Below are 15,421 nucleotides of genomic sequence, written 5' to 3'. Positions count from 1 at the left end.
ACCAATCTTACTGTCATAGTAAATGCATATAAGTTGTGCCTCAGTGTTAGTATTACCATGTAGGCATATGTTCCAGGAAGTATTAAAGAGTAATATACAAACCAAGAGAAACATGCCCATGCTAGCTTCTCAGAAAAAGAGGTGAGAAGATAGTAGATATGATGTACCCCTCTAGAAAATGCCCCTATCACTTGAACACTGGGTCCATGACTGAGCTCAGCTGAAAGACTCACATTTCATACTATGCCTAAATATAGTAACTGAGCCTTCATTGTCCCACAGATCCATGAAAACTAAACATTAACTGTCTAATACTGCTGAGATATTGAAAGTATTTGTACATTGCAGATTGTTTATAAATGTAATTAAATTAAATCAATATCATACAGAGCCTAGTATTAATTTCACAAGATACTTCTGTAAACTTACAGTGTATTTCTCTTTTTTTGTATAAAATAGTTTAAGTAAACAAAATCCAACTCATACTCTAAAACACACTGATAAGAAAACAAAAGCCATCATAACACATTGAGGCCAATTTTTATCTATTTATAAGGTAGGTAATTCTTTGACAACCACAGATACATTTTACCTCAGCCATTAAATCATTTCATTTGGCTGCAACAATCTGCCAATAGCTCCTTCATGTTGTTATTTTTCAAATGGCTAGAGTAATATTTCCAGGCACTGTGACACCCTTTCTCAGAGGTTCCCTAAAAATCTAATTTGAGGTGATATCTATATATTAATTTTCCATTGCCTAGAAGACATACTTTCATTTAATGTTCTTTGTAGTGTGCCCATTAAAGGAATTTGTAGGAGGATATAGGTGAGTGAGTCTTGTTGTAGCATTGATTCTCCCTAAGACCATTTCTGTTTCCATGGAGTCTACTAGCAATATGAAATCTCAACTCAGAGAGTGTGCATGTCTAATCACACACCTGCAGACTCTGTGATGAGTGTGGACATTTTTTCCATAATGTCAGTTAAATAGTACCAGACATTGACTCTCCAACAGATCATACAATGGGAGAAGAGATTTGTGAATAATCCTGTAAATGAGAATCTTTGCCTAATCTTGAATTTCCCTACAGACATTTAGGAAAAACACAACTGGAGAAAGAACAGAGAGCAAAACTATGCTGGCATATGTTCTTTAGGGTAAGTGAATATCTAAGCCTCAGAATACAATAAAAAACATCATTTCCTAAAACTCCTGCCAGCCTACCTGGATGATGGTGAGTCCCAGGTCATTGAACGAAGCAAAAGTCAGAGATGAGAACCTTTTCTTTCTGGCTAGTTTCTGTTTTCTCCCAAAGGCCTCCTGACATGAGGAGATAGATGGTGCCCATTGCTAAGGTCATGAGGTCCACCCCTTGATGCCTAGCCTTTGGAGTCACGTTTGTCATCTGAGTGTTTTCCTCTTGGTTGAACGGCTCATCATGGGACCTGGCTTGAATGCTCCCAGGATAAGGAGTCAGGAATTCAGGACAGCATACATCACTCTTCATCATTCAGGCAGGAAAAGAGAAAGTGAAGGGAAGGGGAGGGAAATGGAGCCATCTATGACTGAGTGTTGATTAATTACTGGGCTTGACAGTGATGAGTGTGGTAGGTAAAAGCAGGAGGGGAAAGGATTTGGGAGGAAGAAAGTTATGGAAGAATAGGGAAGTGAGACAGCCACTTTAGAGTCTCTTCTTGTAGAGAAAACAAATGTACCTTAATTAGGTAGAACAAATTCATGTATGTGCTGAGTAACAAACCAATAAGTCAAAGAAATACATGAATAAAAATTGGTTGCTCAGATGCCTTACCGATAGAATATAAGAAGTTGGGCACTACAAATGACACACTGAGATCAAGGTCTGTGATTCCAGGGAAGCCCAGCACAACTATGAGAATGGAATAGGGTGGGGTCCTGGAAAGATGATCTCTGAAAACCAACACAAATAAAGCCAGGCTCATGTATACATTGCACTATGTCCTGAGTAGCCATTGCCGATACTGATGACAAGCAGCCATTTTAACAAGCACCCAGCCACCAAGATCTCACAGGCTGTCTGCCTATCCTACCTCCACAGTAAATCTGCAAGGTTCCTGGTGTCTTTTGTGGGAGTCTTCAAAGGGGTCTCTTTACTATTTCCTTCCTGTCTTCTGCAGTATCCTCTGACCTGCCAGTCACCCTCTAGCTACCTTCTGGTTTGCTAGAAATGCCCAGGAGTAGAATTCTTCACACTGGAGAATCCTGTCCCTGGGATGATTCAGTGAAACGCAAAGTAAGTTCACTTGAAAGTTCCTAGAGCAAAAATGACTATTTTGCAATTGAACCCAAGGCTATATGGTACTTCCTTTCTGGGAACAGAGAGAATGAAAAAATAGTTTGGGTAATTTTGAGTGTCACAGTAAAAGTATAGGCATGCCATCATCTAAGACAACTGTTCTCAACCTTTGAGTCATAACCCATTGTGAGTCACATGACCCTTCCATAAGGGTTGCATATAAGATATCCTGCATGTCTGATACTTAAATTCTGATTCATAACAGTAGCAAAATTATAGTTATGAAGCAGCAATAAAAATAATTTTATGAATTAGGTCACTGCAACAGGAGGAACTGTATTAAAAGGTGACAGCTTTAGGAAGGTTGAGAACCACTGATTGAAGGGAATCTGAACAAAAGCTGGAAGAAGCCCAAGGTAAGAGGAACAAGATTCCTGAACAAATAAAACAACAGGGTCCAGGTCATCCATGGACCCAGAAATCTCAAAGAATAACTGATATTATTAATGTATTCTCTGAACATTGTACTAACCATTTGGGGTTATAATTTAGATATCATTGCCTAAGGGTTTGAAAACAGTTAAAACACTTCTGTTTTTAACTCAGTAAGAGTTGGCTCATACATTTATAGGATGCCCCATCTGGACTGTATTAATCACATCTGCATTCTGAAAAATGCAGTCCTAAAATTAGTTAACAGAGCACTGTTAATTGCAAACAAACAGGGTTCTGTTCAATAGGGAATCCCAGATGATCTTGGCCTAGGAATACACATTAGGAAACTATGTACCCATTTAGCATTACGATTTTGCCAACTCCTATCATTTCCACATCAGCAGGATTGGTTTCTACTTTAGCCAATAAGAACCTCAATTTCATTAGATTAATGATTGGTAATTTGGTGACTAAAAGGTTGCCTACTAAGTTCAATTTAAGCTTTTTTGAAGTGCTTAAAATTATGATCTATATGAGTTAATATAACAGTAGTAATATAAATATGTTAGATTCTAAGATAATTTATTCTCCTCTCTTTCTAAACTATATCTTTGCTCTGTGGCATTGGTAATGTACTATTAAAGTCCAGAATAATGGTCTCCAACAATCTCTTTCCTGTGCAATTTAAAACCAAAGCCAGATTCAGAGGGTAAATATCTCTCTGTTTTGCCTTTAGTTTTCCTTTGAATTTATCTCCTTTAAATATTATCGTTCCTATTTATAGATCATGGTACATATTTATATTACCACTATTCTTCTCAGAATCTAAACCTTCTCATGTTATTTTCTCCGTTCTTATTCCCTTCTATGACAAGGTCAAAGGTAAATTTAACATTTAAGCTAATTCTACACAAGAATGGGTTGTGCCTTTTTTTTCCCCCGTTACTGTTCTCAGAATGTCTACTCCATTCTTGCCTCTGATAAGGTGCACAAAGATATACTTAGCAAGAATAGTCAGAGATCCTCAGAGCTGACAGGAAGCTTGGGAATATCTGTGTAGTGACTGTAAGGACAAGGGGGATGAAGAAACTTATTTGTATTGTAGGCTGTGCTCACGGGATTAGGCGTTGGATAGCATTGTCTTATTGAATGTAATATTTTGTATGTCTACTAGAAATGATAGTTTTGCCATCTCCAAGCAGTCCCTCACATGTTCAATACCTCACTGTAAATGTTCTACTTCAAGGCTACATGTGGCCATTTCTTCCTGCCTGTCCCTGGACAGAAGGAAATGATGAAGATATCTATGACCACGTATTTCCTTTTTCCCTATTGTCAAACAGCAGGCAAAACTGACAAGAGTATCTAAAAGGGGCACTAGCACTATCCTGAGAACTATTATTTTTTTTAAATTGGATGAGTATCTAAGTGTGATATGTGTGCTTATACAGGTACAATTTCCCACACGTGCATGTGCCAAGGATATAGGAAGCTTTCTTGCCCTAGTCTACCACTCTCCACTCTATACCTTGAGATAGGGTCCCTTAATAAGCCCCGGGCTCATAATTTAAACTGGTCTATCTAGCCAGCAAGCCCTAGTATTGTCTCATGCTCTGCCTTGCATAACACTAGGACTATAAGTGCATAGACAATCATGCCCAGGTTTTTATGTGGGACCTAAACTCAGGTCTTTATGCTTAAATATCAAGAGCTCTTATCCTGTGTCATGCTCCTACCTCTAGTATGATTTACAGAATGTGGGTCATAGATCTCAATGGAGCCCAGTAACACAGCAGAGAAGTTACAGGACCACAACCCTGATTCAGGTTGGGTTGACTGCAGTTTTGGAGTTTTCTTGCTGTATCTACCGTATACAGTATAACCAGGATCTTACAGGCATCTTTTCCTCCTTCCCTGTAGCTGCAGAAGAGTTACTTAAGAAGCCACTTTTCAATCTAAGAAACAGGAAGACAGTCTGTTTCATTAACAAGACAATGGTAATATTTGGCATTGTGGGTTACTTTTACAACCAAAAACACATCTTATTAATCAGCTACTGTGTCATTTCAGCAAACTTCACCCCTTTGAGTCTTATTAAGTTGTTTAACATATCATTGATTAAAGTAGTCATAGACTTCTTTGCCAAAGTGAGAACTGTCAGTAAATAATGTTTACAGTGACTAAATACAAAAGGAGAGTTTTCACTTGCACCCGTCTACAGCAAAGCATTGTCATATTGGGGAACCTTCTGGATTTTTTTTCCTGTGGCCGTAGATAATCACTGAAATATCTTAATGTAAGTGGACCTGAGCTGATATTAGAAATGATAATATCAGTTGAACACTAATCACATTGGCTTAGATAGAAATTATTTGCGTGGTGCACACTGAGTGAGTGCCACCAAAAGACTGCCTCTTAAGAACCACCCCCCATCTGGACAACTGGCATACTGATTATCTCTAGATGTCATGAATCTAGGGTTTGCCTAACCTCTTCATTGACATTTGCACCCTTTCCTCCCAAAATATATCTTATGGTATCTTGGTACTTGAAATGCATTTTTGCATCAGTTATGAAATACTGGCTTGAAGAACTTCTTCATAGTTCAGTTATCTCATGAGATAGGCACAATAGCATCCTGAGACCTTTCTCCCCACCCCCCACCCCCCCACCCCCACTGACTCATAGTCCTTAGTTTCTAGATCACAGAGATGTATGCCCTGCTATGGAGCTCTCTGCTAACTTCTGTTTGTCCACAGTTGCTATACCTGAGGTAAAAAGTGACATCAACTCACTGAAGAAACAGAATACGGGATAAATGACAGTCATGCATACACAAGTCTGGTTCATAATGAAGTTTTTGACAGCCTCTATTGGGTGCACTTTCCATTACGGTAAGCACTGAAATCATAAAGAATCCTTAATACTGTAGATTTCTGCTACAGTAGCTATTTGCTCTCATTGTCCCTAGATTCTACGTGATTGAGTAAATGACCAAGATGAGAAAGAAGAGGTGTAGAGTAAACTAAGTCAAATTTCCCTTTCTCTTTTATGCATCTCCACCAAGAGATTAAAAACTTCAGTGGATTGTAGGTTCTTCACCAAGATTCATGACTTCAGTAGTCCTAGGTAGTTAGCTAGGTTTCCAGTACCAGGCATGACTAACTTGGCTATGTGGGTCTAAAGTCCAATTACAGAACTGTTGTTTACTGCTAACCTATGCATACTACTAATGGATCCTTTGACTTACTATGCCACACTCATTGCTGTAGTTCATATCTGGATAGAAGTGTTGGTTCTTTCCCTCCATTGGAAGCTTACAAGGTTCTTTCTAGTATCATGAAAGCTCAGAGAGAAGGATTTCAAATCAATACCAGTCCCAGAACCCTATTTCTGAAGTATATGGTATAGTCAGCAATAGTGACTTACCTTTCTCCTTTTGGGACCAATCAAGGCCAATAGCAATAGCCTCTGATGTTTTGGAAATTTCATAGATAATTCTGACCTCTGAAGAGAGCTACTAATGCCTGCTATTGGGGTTTTGTTACTTGGTCTTTGACTCTTAGGGTGAGCATTTTCAGTCCAAATAGGAAAGTTTTCGCTGAAACTATATATGTACATTAGTACACAGACTTACATGTATTATAGGTAGAAGGTGAACAGTATGATTCAATTTAGAAAAAAACAGGAGACATCTAGAATAATTTGCTTTTTGGAAGACAGTCTGGATTGGTAAGCAGAATGACTTTCAGTGTTAACAGTATTAAGAAAAACTAAATATCATTTGAATTTTGATATTCCTTTTTAGTAGCACCTAAGAACTATTATGACATGAAAATGCCAACTGTGGTCACATGGTATATAAAACCACTAAATGTCCATAAATATTGCACTTCAGATACCAGGTGTCTGTAAAATTAAGAAACAAGGTTTCCAAAGTTTTCCAAATATTTCTTCTCCTGACATAAATATTTCAGGGAAATCTTTTTGAAGTAAGAGAAAAACCTACTGCATAATGCATTTGAATAGACATAACAAACATGTCTTCTTTTTGATGAATTGATAAATATGATATTATTGTTAGCATAAAATAAGTTATATATGTGAATAGTTGTGTGACTCTTTTGTTGTGTGTGGTGGAATTGGGCCAGCACTCACCACGGACTGACTTAGAGTTTCCCATGTTCTATGTCACCACAGAAAATTATATCTACGCATGCATGGCACATGTTTTGCTCAGAAGAGATTGAGAAAAGTCTTTAGTAGAAAACCAAAAGATTTGTCTGTATATGACTTGAATTTGACTCTAGAGATGCTTTTTGGATTCTGATGGCCAAGACTGCCACACAAATGCCTGTTCCATATCTCTTCCTGTTAACATCCTTTGCCACTCCACACAAAAGCAATCCCATTGGCCCCAAGCTAAGAGCAATGGCAGAGTTGCCATGGTGGAATAGCCACCTCTGGTACTTCTCAAGTGGAATGGACTTATGGGTGGTTAGTGCTTCCTCTAGAGAATCAATAGTCCTTTGACTCATTTTTCTTAATGGCTTGTTTGGAAAAGAAAACTCTTTCTCCATTAGGCACAGGTACATGGATGCCCCTGCTTTGCCTTGTGCATAGGAACCTTCCATGTATATGCTATTCTGCAGGAAGAGAGTATTGGAGATTACTTCTTCCAAATAGATTTTTTCAGAAAAAAAAAATGTGTCACAGAAGCTATAGGACTAGCAACAGCGCAAGCTGGCTCCTCACAGCTTTGTATTCCTTCTTATAGTTCTAATTCAGACATCTGAAGCACATGAAATAAAGAAGTTAAAGAAACCTCTTAGCCTTAGGTTTAAGGAAACTTAAATAGGAAATTATTATCACCACCAATTTTACATGCAAAGACTGCTTTGAATTCATACACACAATCCATTTTGAATTTACTATGAAAATGAGAGAGTCTAACAAGTCCATATGACTTCTCTGTCTTATTCCTTACATCTTACTTGTGACACAAAGCATGTTACAGGTACTTTCTTTGCAGTGTGGACTAGAAAAACAATGGTGCATATGGATGTTTATGAGTATGTGTGTGTGTATGTGTGTGTGTGTGTGTGTGTGTGTGTGTGTATTCACTTCCCTGTGACCAACCAGACAGAAATTCTAGCTGACCTCACATAGTAATGATCTATGAAAGATAAACACAACCCACTAATATCCCTACCAAGACACAGACTGCTGGGTAGCAGAGAAAGCAGCTGTATACAAGCCCAGAAACTTCCCAAGTTCATGCTTTACACAGAGTCTTTGCTAAGAGATTTGGGGAGTGGTGCACACCAAGCAGGACCCATGTTGTCAAGAGCAAACAGCTCAGTAACACCATTCACAAGGATAGCAACCTCATCCTATACATCCTCTAGGGGGACTGATCCCTGACAATTCCATGACCTTGGGGACAACATGACCTGGACTAATACCCAAAAGGAAAGCCATCTGATCTGCCTTGACTCTAGTTCCTTCTTCTAAAGAATGGAAGGAAGTAGCAATATTCTACTTCATGGGTTTATTGTGAGGACTAGAGGAGATAATGGACTTTAATGATTTAGTCTAGTTCTCAAAAATCAACATTAGTTCATTATAATAAACATAAGAGTCTAGCACCTATGAAAACTGCTAGGTGGTTCTGGAAATTTACCTATCAGCTTTAAGGTGGTTTTCCAACTCTGCTCACGGTACACTGGTTTGGATTTGTTCAAAGGAAAATTATTTACATGCTTGAAAACTGCAAGCACCACACTTTGGTAGCCTGGTCAGCATCCTCAATTTCATAGCTGTTCTAGGTGAATGAAGCTGTGGCCTTAGCTCACTACCAAAGTAGAAAAATGGTAAGAAGCAGACTCGATCACAGAGAATCTGTCCAGACATTTATTTCGCTTCATTTAGGACCATAGAACATATAGATCAAATGCTTAGATCCTTAAAGAACAGAAGAACATGCCAGAATCAAAACTGCAATGCATTTCACTCTTATCCTGAATTAATGCTGCTGTATCTGTGTTTGTCCCTGATTTAACTTCTTCCTAATGGCCTTAAACATTTGATCTATATCTTTTGCCAGTTTGAATACAGAAAAATCTGTGTCTTGGATTCCCCATAGATGCACCAAGAAAGGAATTCACAAGCCAACAGCAAGCAATAGACTCCTGTGACACTCCCCTTTTCGGGGGTGTTTCCTCAAAGAAAATATTTCCCCCCACATCACAATGTTCAGTGATCCTCAAGGTCTTTTGTGGGGGGGGGGGTTGGAAGGAGGAAGAAAAAATAGGTATCTTTCCTATTTCTCTTCCAGTATAAACATAGAAACCATGAAAGGTTTAACTTTGGGGTATTAAAAAATATATCTTATTTTGGCTGGCCTATTGTTGCCCAAACTTAACTCACTAGAGTTGTTAGAGGTTTGACATGAGAATGAAAGGTATTTTGAAAGGATAGAGAAAATATGGAATACAAGCCATTCTGAATACATCTGGCACAAATTATTAAATGCATATTCTACATGACTTCCTGGCAGAAATACTTACTGGGGAAAATATATCAGTTTTAGGTTTACCAACTGAAATTACATGGGATGAATCAGAAGCAAAAACATTATTGCATACTTAATATATGTCAGCCAAATGCTGCTTATTTTCAATGCATTACCACAGTTCTTCAGGGTATTTCTACCTTACAAGGGCAACTACAGGGGAGAGAGATAGGAAATTATGTGTCTAGCTTCAAAGCAAGTGGACTAGCCCCAGATAATCTCTAGCCAATGTCTGTGTTCCAATGGCCACACAAATTATCCTACATCTTAAAGATTTCCATTTCTTTCCTTGATTTTCTGGAACAGGATATTGCAATATAGCCTGGGCTCGCTTCAAGTCACCAAGTAATCCTGCCTCAGTCTCTCAAAGCCAGGGTTACAGATGTGTACCTTTGTGTCAATCCAGCTGCCTTCAAGAGCATCTTTGCTCCACTCCTGACAGAGCACCAATACTCACAATGTTAGGGGTTATACAGTTTTCCTAAGTTCTCCTCTCTCAGAAGAGTAGCCCAAAGCTAAAACTACTTTGCACCTCCAGCAAAGGAAACGATACCTTAGCATCCTTTTCCTTTGATTTGTTTCACAGATCAGCATAAATGATCTCCTTTTGCTGTTTCCTTTCTTTCTTTGCCTCTTTTTATTACAAAACTAAAATTATTGGCCAGTAGCCCAAACCACCACAGACTTTACCTCTTGTTTAGACTAATTATATCATGAAGCCTGCCAAAAACAAAAACAAAAGCAGCTCCATCAATGAGCTCACGTTGCAGGAGCTTTCCTAATCAATTCTTTGACACTTAATTACAAACTGAGCATATTTAAAGATCTGAAGCCCGAAACAGGGCTTGCATGTGCAGGGTAGGTGGCTTGCGGTTCTAGCAATCAGAAAGCCCCCCTTGTGTCACTTCTTAGCACCCTTCGCTGCTTTGATATTACTTCAAATATGTGGCGGCTCTGTAGATCTCCAGCCTCAGCTTTTCTTTCTCAGTAAATACAGTCTCAGACCTTCTGCTAGTAATGGCTGCCAAGGCATCAGAGGGTTCCAGATCTATCCACAGACAGATGTGCCTGGTTATGTAGGGAAACCAACCTGGAGGGGTTTGCCTGAAGTTGTAATTCCTTCGGCTTTCACAGACTCCTAGGTTGTAAAAGAAAAGGAAGTTTTAAAAAATAAATAAATAAACGAAGGCATTGAAAGAACTAACTTGAGTTTCCTAATGAGAGATGCAGCGGCTGGGCGAGCATAAAGCAGTAAAAGAAAAGGCATTGTGACTGTAAAGGCCAGTTGGTTCTGCTGAGCATTTTGCTAGAATTTTGAAGTTTTACATTTTAAGTAGCAGGCTTGTTGATTTAAATAGGCACCATTGGACACTAGAGAGGACTCCTGATCTCCCAGAATCCATGTTTACCAAGCATCTATGGGATAATGGGTATTTTACTCACAGCTTTGAAAGTTCCTGTGGGATCTGGTTCTTTTCAACCGTGTTGCATGAGAATAGTGACATACTGGAGAATCAGTGCACACGTGCAATAGAGAGCCGTTGACTTATGCGGAAACAGAAATAAGGTTGAGGCATGATGAGGTTGAACTGGCTGGCTCTAGTTAAAAGTTGACTATCCCTGATGGAAATTTGAAATACAGAGGAGTATAGTGACACTAATAATTCCCATGTTGTAATTCAAACAAATATAAACTATGGATTTTAGAGTCTAATAAAATTATAAATTTAACCATTAAAGGCATGGAGAGTAAAAATACATCAACAGCAAAACAGTAAGCAAATGTATCTGAGAATATAACAAACCTGAAATTGGACAGAAGTATATGAAAACTTGTAGTAGTATTCATTCTAATTGTGTGTGTGTGTGTGTGTGTGTGTGTGTGTGTGTGTGCGTGCGTGCGCACGCGCGCGCGTGTGTTTTTACCATGTCACATTTTTTTATACTTTTATTTATAGTGAGTATACACATAAAAGTTACTTCCCATTTAAACATTTGTTTAATCTATTATACTAGGTTTCCTTGGTGAGTAAACTGTTTAACACTCTAGGATTTTGTGTTAAACCAAGATGTGGTAAACATAGTTATACTTGGCATTTAGATATAGGAGGACAGGAGGAGGATGACTTGAGGCTAGTTTGGGCTTCCTGGGGTGAACCTGTCTCAAAAACAAGAGTAGGAAGAAACAGAAGAGGGAGGAGGAGGGAGAAACATTGGGAAGCACAATTTTATGTTCTGTTTTAGGAATTCTCTCTCAAGATGGATTATTTCTATTTATTCCATGGAACTTAAATCATTTATTGTGTAATTATGTGTCTAATCCGCACTAATCCCTCTAGAAAACAGGAGCACGAGGCTAGAAAATGTATGAAAGCTTTGTCCTAGCACTTGGCATAAGGCTTCCATACACTGTATATGTTTATGAAGTACAGACACAAGAAGAGAATGTGTGTATGCATGGTGATACAGCCACAGACCTTAATGAGTACTGATAAAAATTTTCAAAGAAGAACATTGACTGATTATTCTACCAACATCCTTATTTCAAAGGTGATGACTATAGAGGAAGAACAATGATTGGAAATATCAGACAAAGGACCTTTTGTTTTGTGTTATAGCCCAGGTAACACTTTGTACATACTTCACTATTATTAGAGCCATTTAATCCCCAAGATATTTTTTTTCTTCTTCTTCTTCTGAAAGCTGCACTTTAGAAGCCATGATTGAAATGGCCTCTGCATGTGATACCTGCATACACACACGCTGAAGATAAAGCCAAACCATATGAACTCACAATTTCTGGGATCATTTCATTAATAAAAATTTCCTGGAAGACCCTACTATCTTTATTCCCATGGGTATCTTATTGCATCACCCCACAACACTGTCCTAGATGTTTCCCTGCCTAGAATATAGTTATTTCTTCCACATGAATGAACCAGTTTTGCAGTGTCTCATATGGTTGTTTCCATAAGGGAAAATCATCTGACTTCCGAGAAAGGAATGAAAGCAGAGAAAGGGGGTAGGGGTTAGCAAGTGACAACTTTTAAGTTTTCAAAGGTGATCTGGGGCCAAGAGAAGGGCCATTTTGCCATATTAGTGAAAGAAAATTCTAAACTAAAGGGAAAATGATTTGACTGAGATTTCTATTCACACATATGGGAGTTTTAAAGACCTTTCTCCCTTTTCCTCTCTCCCACCCTGCCTTTCTCTCCCTCCCACCCTGCCTTTCTCCCCCTCCCATCCTGCCCTTCTCTCCCTCCCGCCCCTCTCTCTGCCTCCACTTGGTACCTGTAGTCTCCTTCAGCCACTACCTCATTTCTTATTTTGTTAATCATTTACTTTCCTGTCTGTCCTAGCTTTCTATCCTTTGGGAACAGGCAATCTGTAAGAGTAAAGTCTATTCATTTCTGAGTCCCCAATGTATACCTTCCTCTGTGCTAAGGGAAGCATTCCAGACGCTGTATGATTATAGCATATGGCTAAGCAAGCACACAAAGGCTGTTAGATTTAAAGTATACAAGAGGCACTAGCATTGAAGTGGAACCATACATGATTACATATTTATTATTATTACTGATTTATTTTCAGTTACATAAAAAACTTCCATGGTACTATTTGATGTTAATTGTAAAATAACTTATGGTATCTGCCATGAGTTTTTAAACATGAACTAAACTCAGCAAGTAAACCCATTAAAGATTTTACTGCGGATAAGAAGGTAGACCATTCAGTGCAAGCAGTTAGGACATGGGACTTGAGAAGAAAAAGACTCTTAAATAATCAAGAATGTAAAATCATGGGTGCTAATTCAATGTCTGTTCAGCAACATATCCAATAGATATTTGTTTCCAATGCCTACAAGACTACTGGAAAATATCCTCTCGGAATTCTCAATATTTACCTTTAAGAAAATGCTTACATATTTCCTATTTATACTTGTGTCTGGGTGGCTAGAAGGAAAATGGGGAATGGGCCCATTTATTTCTTTCTAGAGTCTATAATTTCATCTTTCAATTAAAACGAAGTGAGTAGCGCGTTTATCGCTGGAAAGCAGGCTGTAGGTAGCAGCTATAGGACTTCTTTCATTGCTATGGCAACTGGACTCCATTGTCATGGCTACCTTGGCGCTACATGTAATTGTCAGTGTGTGAGCTAAACTGATAATACACAATCAATACCCCATAAACTACAAACCACATGTTGAGCTTGAAAGAAGACCTACAGAAAGAGGTAATTTGTTATTTTTTTTTTTTTATAATTGTGGTTTGAGGCAGACATATGCTATTGTGGTAATCTATACATTTTGCTAGAAGGGAAGGCAGTGAAGCCTGAATTGAACTATCGGGATTGAATCATTCACACAAATGGGCAAGTCTCTGTGGCCAAGGGCAATTATTGAACAGGAAATAGAAGAGAATTAGTTGGTAGTTGGAACTCAATGCTTTGGAAGAAAAATGACCCACTAGCCCTCTCTCTGAGAATCACCTGCATAGGAGTTTAGAACAAAGCCTTCTACCAAGGCACTGGGGAAACATATAGCTGTGCACGACTCTCTAGTATACTCAGTGAGATCATCTGGGAGGGCTTGTTACAAAGCAAATCACTGGATGACACCCCTGAGAAATACTGACTCAAGAGGATTGAAATGGGTCCTGGGAATTTATTGTCCACCCCTTAAAAACCACTGAGTCTCTTAGCAGCAACTCCCTACAAGTACATTTCCAGTACAGTTCAAAGGTAGATGTTTTGGAAGAGAACAGGCAAAGATAAGAGGAGGTTTCTACTGATGCTGTGATGATGGATGTTAGCCCAGAGTCCTCCATCGATACTCTCAGAAGGTCAGTACTCTTCTGATCATCATACTCTCAGAGTACATCACTCTTTGTATGTGTCCTCCTTAGGAGTGCTAGGTTTTAGAACCCTCCAAAAATGAGCCAAGAATACACAACGCCAAAAAGGATGGAGTATACCTTTAAAATAAATTATTACCATAGGTTGTGAAGTTCCAAAAACAAGAGTGAAGTCTTAAGGATAATGAAGGTCGGAGCTGCATTTCTTCATAGAGAAATGCTTACCCTTGACCTCCCTAGGGATGTATCAGTGTAGGAAGCCTTCTCTCCAGTTGAAAGTAAACAGAGAGCAGGCACAGCCTTGAGTCTGAAGGACCTCTTTGTAAGGACACTGCTGAGTGAGAGAAAATCACTGAAGCAGCTTGGGCCTGAGCAGAGATTAATGACTTTCCAGGAGCCGCTGACTTAATGACATTCACGTCTAGGGATAAAGTCATTGTAGCTTTGGGGCTCCAAGGTCTAGAATGATACTAAACAAGAAGGTGTGCATGCAGCAATAGGGAGATGGCTTAATATATAAAGTGCTTGCTGTGCAAACATGAGTGTGATGGTTTGTATATGCTTGGCCCAGGGAGTGGCCCTATTAGGAGGTGTGGCCTTGTCAGAGTAGGTGTGTTACTATAGGTGTAGGCTTAAGACCCTCATCCTAGCTGCCTGGAATTCAGTCTTCCAGTAGCAGCCTTCAGATGAAGATGTAAAACTCTTAGTTCTGCCTGTATGATGTCAGTCTAAATGCTGCCGTGCACCTACCTTGATGATAATGGACTGAACCTCTGAACCTGTAAGCCTGTTCCAATTAAATGTTGTCCTTTATAAATAAGACTTGCTATGGTCATGGTGTCTGCTCACAGCAGTAAAACCCTAACTAAGACAATGAGGACTCAAATTCAGACCTCCAGCATCTATGTAAAAACCACAACCACAGTGACTTATGACCCCAACAGTGGGAATGAAGAAAAAAAAAATCAGGTTTATTGGCAAGCCAGTCTAGCCAGTCTAGTCTGTGAGTTTCAGGTTCAGAGAATTTATATTAGTTTTGGAGGAATCAAACAACCCTTTCACAGGGGTCATCTAAGACCATCAAAAATGCACATATTGGCATTATGATTCATAACAGTAGCAAAATGACAATTATGAAGTAGCAACAAAAATAGTTTTATGGTTGGGGGTGTCACTGCAACATGAGGAACTATATTAAAAGGTCACTGCATTAGAAGGCTAAGAACCACTGCACATGAACAGATAAAGTAGAAAGCAATAAAGCCAACCTCTGATATCCA

General features: G+C 38.9%; 1 protein-coding gene across 50 annotated transcripts in view; it reads right to left on the bottom strand.

The window, feature by feature from the left end:
* Nrxn3 (neurexin III) overlaps positions 1–15,421 on the bottom strand; it is a 1,612,235-nt gene that overhangs the window by 593,379 nt on the left and 1,003,435 nt on the right. For 5 of the 50 annotated variants that reach the window (XM_017314989.2, XM_017314988.2, XM_006515568.4 and 2 more), the window contains exon 1: positions 1–15,421. This exon is cut by the window's left edge and continues 72,084 nt beyond it. The exons of the other annotated variants lie outside the window; for them this stretch is intronic. The gene's annotated coding sequence lies outside the window, so the exon portion shown is untranslated. 50 annotated transcript variants of the gene reach the window in all.

This window comes from Mus musculus, chromosome 12, assembly GCF_000001635.26.
Source record: "Mus musculus strain C57BL/6J chromosome 12, GRCm38.p6 C57BL/6J".
Classification (NCBI taxonomy): domain Eukaryota; kingdom Metazoa; phylum Chordata; class Mammalia; order Rodentia; family Muridae; genus Mus; species Mus musculus.
The sequence above is the reverse complement of the archived record's forward strand: the minus strand, read 5'-3'. Positions and strand labels throughout refer to the sequence as shown.